This window comes from Jaculus jaculus, chromosome 10 (assembly GCF_020740685.1).
Source record: "Jaculus jaculus isolate mJacJac1 chromosome 10, mJacJac1.mat.Y.cur, whole genome shotgun sequence".
Classification (NCBI taxonomy): Eukaryota; Metazoa; Chordata; class Mammalia; order Rodentia; family Dipodidae; genus Jaculus; species Jaculus jaculus.
In genome coordinates, this window is record NC_059111.1 from 44,041,750 (window position 1) to 44,049,808 (window position 8,059).

Genomic DNA, 8,059 nt, shown 5'->3' on the forward strand with positions numbered 1-8,059 from the left:
TAATTAATATCAATTGACATAATGTCAGTGGTTAAGTGTTGTTTGAATTGTATTTAAATTAAATTGGGTGTTAAAGAATAAGCATTGAGCAGAAGCTCAAGGGAGCTGTTATTTGTTTTCTTTTTGGGGGGGTGGGTTGGTAGGTGTATGAGACAGAGTATGTATGTTTCCAGTTGTAAGTGGGATAGTAAGATTTTCCTAAATTTATTAGTAAATGTTTCATAAATAAATCAGGTAATTTGTTCAATTCTGTGAATTAACTCACTTTCCATAGCAAAGTATTTGCTCAATATCTTACATCCCATTTTATTTATTTATTTATTTTATTTGTAAGCATAGAAAAACAGAAAGACATGTTTTTTGTTTTTTGTGTTTTTTTTTTGAGGTAGGGTCTCCCTATAGCTCAGGCTGACCTGCAATTCATTCTGTATTCTCAGGGTGGCCTTGAACTCTTGGCAATCCTCCTACCTCTGTCTCCCAAGTACTGGGATTAAAGATGTGCACCACTTACCTACAGCACCTAACCTGAAACTACCCAAGATACCTTATATACCCAGCAAGCATCTCGTAGACTAGACACTAGGATGGATGGGGAGGGAGGGAAGGGCATGGAAGGGGTGAGAAACACAAATCTAGACCCAAATAGCAATGGTATGACAAAATTCTACTTCCTAAAAGGCAGACCACATGGCTGAACCTTCACCAGGCCCTTACAGGGAACACCTGAACCACAAAACACCGGAGAGGGTATGATGATGACTAATCTTAATCTTCTACATCTTTCATCCCTCCCTCTCCCTCTCCCTCTCCCTCTCCCTCTCCCTCTCTCTTCTCTCTTAACTTTTTTTTTTTTTTTTTTTTTTTTTTTTGGTTTTTCGAGGTAGGGTCTCACTCTGGTCCAGGCTGACCTGGAATTAACTCTGTCATCCCAGGGTGACCCTGAACTCATGGCAATCCTTCTAATCTCTGCCTCCTGAGTGCTGGGATTAAAGGCGTGCGCCACCACGCGCGGCTTTTTTTTTTTTAATATTTTTTTGTTCATTTTTTATTTATTTATTTGAGAGTGACAAACACAGACAGAAAGACAGATAGAGGGGGAGAGAGAGAATGGGCACGCCAGGGCTTCCAGCCACTGCAAAGGAACTCCAGACGCATGTGCCCCCTTGGGCATCTGGCTAACATGGGACCTGGGGAACATGAGCCTCCAACCAGGGTCCTTAGGCTTCACAGGCAAGCGCTTAACCGCTAAGCAATCTCTCCAGCCCCCTCTAACTCTTGTATATTAGTATCTTTTTCCTCCTTCTCTTAGTGGGCACTGACCTGTAACTCCCAATACCAGCATGTGGCTATCATGCACAGTGAGCTTTTGATCAGAGACCTACAAGGTTTCCTAAAAGGCAGATTTCTGTCAGAGTACTTGATGACCCACCAAAGTTTAGTGGTAAGACCCTACTGCTGAAGACACCTTAGGTGGTTGACATGTAAAATGGAATGGCATGGCTGGAAGTTGGAAGAGAGTCAGTCCCTAGACAGTCAGCTCGTCTAGTACCAGAAGGTGCTACATGGGCAACTGGGGGAAAATGACCAATATCTGTCCAAGCAACTCATGGTCTACTTAGCAACAAATAACCTGATGTGATGCCCACACAAGTGCAATAGTGGCACACAGCCATGGTGGGGAACCAAATGCTCTTGATTTGGCTAACTGATCCCCTCAGTGGTACGGGACCCATAGCTGGAGCTGGGAAACAAGTCAAAACCATATCCAAACATAAGCCCACCCTCCAATATCAAGCTACCATCAATCATGGGCTACAAGAGGGTCTACACCCATTAAATTCTCTATAAAAAAAAGTAAGAGTTATATCATTTGTCCAGGTGCTAACCCACTCTTCCTTGGAGACTCTGCTTCGCTTTTTCAGATAGATGCAGATCCTAAGGAAAGAGCCACCCCATCATACCCCAAAAGAGCCCCAGATGAAACTAAGAAAAATTGGCGAAACAAGCAAGAGTGCTGTTTGCCTGATGAGCAGGATACCAACACAAGGGGGAAGGAGATCAATACAGAGAAAATATCAACTCCTACCAAATCAGTGAACCAGAGCCCCAGAGGCCCCCAACACCTCATCACTAAAGCAGAACAAAAATGAACCCAATATGGCTCAGGGAAATTTTGCAGAAGACGGGGCGGAAAGAATGTCAGAGCCACATGTTAGGTCATGATATGCAGAGACATTTATCTTACCCATAACTGTGGGCTAACTACACAATGCATGACCCATACACATCAACAAGGAGGGGGCCAATGGGGAGGAGGTAGGTCACAGATGAGCCTAATAATGGTACCAAACTGACTGTATTTACTGAATACAAAACTATTTAATAAAAAAGAAAATAAATAAAAAATTTAAAAATAAAAAATAAATGAGGAAAAAATATTCCTGCTGTATATCAATGTCATTTCTGGATATAGCTAGAGAACTCTCAAGGACAAGATAAAATAAATCTTCAGAAAATGGATACTAATAGATACTGAAACAATGGAAACATAAAAGAAAGGCAGGACATAAGTGATAAGAAAAAAATTTTTGAAGTTCTGGTTCATTAACCACAAAATTTCTGACAAAATTAATGAAGAAAAAAGATATAAATTCTAAGATTTTTTAAAATTATTTAAGGGTACAGGCACATATTTAAGTGTGTGTATGATGTGCATATATCTGTATGCTTGTTCCTATAAGTATGGGCATATGTGTCTACATGACTATGGAGACAAGAGGTCAATGCCAGATCACTTCTTCAGTTGTTTTTCACCTTATTTTTTGAGACACAGTGTCTCACTGAAGCCAGAGTTCACCATTTTTCCTGGACTTGGTAACCAATAAGTCCTACAGAACCACCTGGTTATAGCTTTCAACACTGGGATTATAGGTATATACCACAGTGTCCAGCTAGGTGCACTTATGCTTCCACAGCAAGCATTTTACCAACCTGAGATATCTCTCCAGTACATTAACAATTTCTAGACCTAAAAATTATATGACATACAACAAATACTTCAGGGCCAGGCTGAGATGGGAGGATTGCTATGATTCTGCAGCCACCCTGGGCTACAGAATTTGAGGTTAGCATGGGCTACAGTGAGACCCTGTCTCAAATAAAGCAACAACAGTGCATGTTTCAAAAGCATATATACTAAAATTAGAATTATATAGAGAAGATTAACTAGCATTTCCCCTGAGCAAATATGACATATTTTTAATTTAGCTTTAACATTAGCTAACACTCTGAAAAAATCTATTAAAAATACCATTTTTCATTTCTATATCACAAAGCTTCACCAGAATTGAAGGCTTCCTCTAACCCATTTAAAGCCAAGTTCTTAAACATGAGCATGATTCATGCAACAGTGAAGTATTTATGGTAGTTTTATTTAAAAAACACTGGCATCAACTAAGAATATGTGATTGGTTAAATATTATTATAATTAATATAGTTATGATTTACATGAAAATGAAAACAAATTAGGTAGGTCAAGCTTGCTGACACACACTTGTAGTCTCAGATGCCTGGGATACTGCAGTAGGACGATACTGTGAGCAGAGTCTGGACAACTTGGAAAGATACTATCTAAGAAACAGAAACAACAAAACAAAAACAAACAAAAGGAAAGGATTTTTCCCACATGTTATTTATTGTCAATATAGCTATAAATTCATGAGAATGGAGAAAAATGAAGTGGGTTTAGATTAAAGAGTCAATGATCTACAGTACTTTTTAGTACTTAAAGTTGAATGGGTAACACTTTTAGACTTTCACATATAAGTGATGCAATGGAATACTTTTCTCTCTGAGTCTAGACTGTTACATTAGCATTATGTCTTCCAGGCATAGCAATGTTTTTGAAAATGGCCAGGTCTTCTTTTTTAATGCTACATAGAATACGGAAATAGAGAATAAAGCAGAGAATAAAGGGTGCAGGAGGCAGGACAGGGAGAGAAAAATGGGAGATATGAATTAAATAATATAAAATAGCAGATAAACAAGATGAAGAAATCCACAAATCCAATATACAGCATGAGCAATACAGATGTATTCCCAAAATGAGATGTGTTTATAATTTGGAAGAAAAAGAGGACGTATCACTGCTTAATTGTATTTAAGTAGAGTTCTAGGGATTTTTGTAAAATGAACACATTGTTACCAAAAATGTATTAATGCAAGATATATGTTTTTAATATTTATTTATTTATGAGAGAGGGAGAAGAGAGAGAGAGAGAGAATGGGTACACCAGGGCCTCTGGCCACTGCAAATGAACTCCATACACTTGTGCAACCTTGTGTATCTGGCTTACATGGGTACTGGGAAATTGCAACTGGATCCTTAGGCTTTGCAGACAAGTGCTTCAACCCCTAAGCAATCTCTCCAGCCCAAAATATACATGTTGATTGATTCACTATAACTATTTCACTATTTATGTGTAGGCCAAAGCATCATGTAAAACTCACATATACATGATGAATTTCAATAGAGAATAACTAAATCTGGAATTGAAACATGAAAGGTCCATTTTCCATGAATTAAGTCAGTTTAAGAAAAATACCAAAACCCACTGAGTCTTCAAATTTAAAAGGTTTTCAAGTTAGCTTTTTACTTTTAAAACATGTAAACTTGAGGGCATTTTGTATTGTACATTTCAATGTGAAACTCATTGCAAATTCTAGACTCTGCTGCATTGGCCCTGTAGGGGACCTTAGGCAACAGTGCAGAAAAAGATGCTCCAGAAGTAATCTGACATTGATTCTAATTTCAGATGTCTACTATATCAGACCTTCTTGATAAAATTAAAGGTAATAACTTTAATCTGGGCAGCTTGACATCCGTTTAGTTTACATATCTGTTAGGGCACCTCTTGAAATAGATTAGTGAATTTCTACCAGGCTAAAGTGTTCTCTGCTCTCCAATTTAAACCACAGTATCACAGGGTTAACTATGTAGGACAATGCTCATTAATAAAGCATGTTCTAATCTCCAGCTAGTTGACAGAATGGAGGCTCCATCCTACCTTGATGACACATGGGTAATTGAACACTTAATGGTGTTGCTGTATGTGGGTGTGTTAGCTAGACATCTGTGGGTTCTTCCTTCAGCATTCCCATCATGCCAAACTGCCTGAACGGGAGCCAAGCTAGTGACCCAAGAACATCATCCTGCATATTTATAGAACACTGGAAGACTGAACAAAATAACATCCCTTTGTGAAAGTGTCTAGCTGTAAGCATGACAGGTGGTGAGTACTCTCTAGTCATTTTAAAGTCACAAAAACACTTTGCATTCATAATGAGTAGCTATTCCTCTTGACAATGTATTGCTGAAGCTCTAGGTTGTATCTTTACACAGGCAGGTGTTCCAGATTTAATTAATTTTCTGCTGCCCTACAGATTCTAGAGAGAAAGACCAAGTAGACATATTATGGTTGCTTTGGCCTTGCCTGGATCAGTCTATCACTCAAGAACAAATGGATCCTGATTTTTCATTTTTAATATACATATATTTAAATCTATATAATATATAAAAATATATATTTAAATACATTTATATATTGTATATATGATAGTTATATATATGATAATTACATATAATATGTATATACCAGAATGAGGTATCTATGATAAAATAGAATATCAACATTCAGAATTCAAAGTCATCACCCTTAACTGGACAAAGAATTGATACCATCTTAATATCAGGTTTGAGCCAACTCAGATTCCTTTATGACTGGGGACATCTCCAAATCTGACTTGGGATGAAGCTTCTTCTCTTTGAAAAATTTCATATTGTCTTGTGAAGTCAAACCATGGGCATATACAAAAATCTGTATAAAATATTTAATTTGGTATTTAGAAGGTGTTCCTGATAATAGATGATCTAGGGTCAGACCCATACTCATGTTTCAGAGCAAATAAAACATAGCATCTATGGACTGTCAAAGCTTTTTAATAGCTTTTCTTCTTTCAAAGAATTCAGTAATTCCAGTGGTTCTGACAAGAAAAATCAACAGTAGCTTCTGACCCATCTTCAGAAAACATTTGAAATCCATGTCTGGACTCCACAATCCCTGAGCATCTCTTTGGATAACCATTATGGTCCTGAATCCCATGCAATTATAGGCAAAATGTGAAATGTGCATCTTTATTGAAGAAAGATTTTATTGCTTTGTTCAGATCTGCAAAGTGTTTGAATATCCTAAAAGGTATTGTAACCCATTTTATGTTGTAACTACCTATATTGTTCTCTACAGCTCCTCAGATGACAAAATGCTATGTTCACCTCATTATTCTGTTCAAAGAACTACTCAAATTTAAAATTAATTTATCATGGAAAACTATTCAGTATTTTTTTTTGTTATTTTTTTTGCAATGTGGTCTCACTCTAGCCCAGGGTGGCATGGAATTCACTATGCAGTCTCGTGCTGGCATTGGAACTCATAGCAATCCTTGTACCTCAGCTTCCTGAGTGCAGGGATTAAAGACATGCACCACCACACCCAGCTGTATTTAGCATATCTAATATTAGATATTTACCAGTTGATTTTCTTTTTCTTATTTTACTAAGTAGAAACTTTGTCTATACCAGGGCCTCTAGCCACCACAAAAAAAATTCCAAACACATGTGCCACCTTGTACATCTAGATTTAAGTGGGTACAGGGGAATCTGACCTGAGTCCTTTGCCTTTGAAGATAAGCACCTTAACCAATAAGCAATCTCTCTAGCCTTTGATTTTCTTGAAATTCCTATTTACTGACTTCATGGGATTAAGAAATATAGTAATAACCAATTACAATTCATCGCTTGATTGATCAGCTGAGATGAGTGAAAATATTTGACTAATACAGATCAGTAAATATCATATCTAGGGTATTTATATATGCTGTTTGCATATTTATTTTTTAAGAGTTATAAGATTCATTTTACTGACTCTGAATTTTTGTTAATACACACACACACACACACACACACACTCATGTATGTTTGGGTGTGTGTCATAGCAAACAAAGTCAATGGCATTTTTAAATCTAATCCACAAATTTGTTTCAGTCTTCTTTCTGTTGAAATAATTTTGCTAGCTGTTGTTTCTTGATTGATTGAAGCTTAATCTTTGGAAGAAGAACAGGTTTCTTGAGTTATGGCACATTCAGTTTTATTTGTAGTCTTTATATTTAATAAACATCTTGTTTGGATACAAAATCCTTAGATTCAGTTTTCTTTCCTTTAGTATAACAGAGGTTTTCTCCATTAATCCTCAATGTAAAATACCAAGCTGAATTTTAAATTTATCCTCAGTTCCTTTTCCTCCTATAAATAGTACAATCCATTTTAAATGGTTTTTTACAAGTTGATATTAAAATTTTATTTTTGATAAGCCTGATATACTTTGTGTATATGTGTGCATTACAATGTGATGTCTTGATCTATGTATCAATGCAAAACTTCAATCAAGCTAATTAACTTATCTATCATCTCACTAATTTATCAATTTTGTGATTAGAATGTTAAAATATATTCTTGAATCAATTTTGAAATATATAATCCATTGTTAACTAGGCTTCTCATGCAATACAAAAGATCACCAAAATCTATCTTTCCAGTCTAAGTGAATTTTTTAACCCTTTGGTCATTGCCTCTCATTTTCTCATGCCCCCAGCCTTGCCTTCTATATTATCAAAGACTAACACATAAACTGCAGTACATCTTGAAAATGTTTAGCTTTTGCATGTAGCAGAAGGACACACCTCTGTGCCCACTAAGGCAGTTTTCACTGGCACATGTATGATCTAGTCTTTTAATAGACTGGGGTATTTTTTTCTGTTCACAACTTTTTTCTTTGTTGTTCAGCATTATTGTATTTGTTTTTGTTTTCTTCCTCAGGTACTTCTGTTATGTGTTTACAGGTCCTTTTGTTTATATGCCTATCATTTCCCCCAATACTTTCTAATTTCCACTTTTATTTCACTAGCTTGCATTATCTCATTTATATCATCCCTGTCTTGGCTGTCT

The 8,059-nt window shown here is 36.5% G+C and overlaps 1 non-coding gene across 1 annotated transcript; it reads left to right on the plus strand.

The window, feature by feature from the left end:
* The first annotated feature begins 3,175 nt into the window (after positions 1-3,175).
* Positions 3,176-3,282, plus strand: LOC123464244. Its single transcript, XR_006639476.1, has one exon. It is a non-coding gene; the product is annotated as a U6 spliceosomal RNA (small nuclear RNA).
* Positions 3,283-8,059: the final 4,777 nt, after the last annotated feature.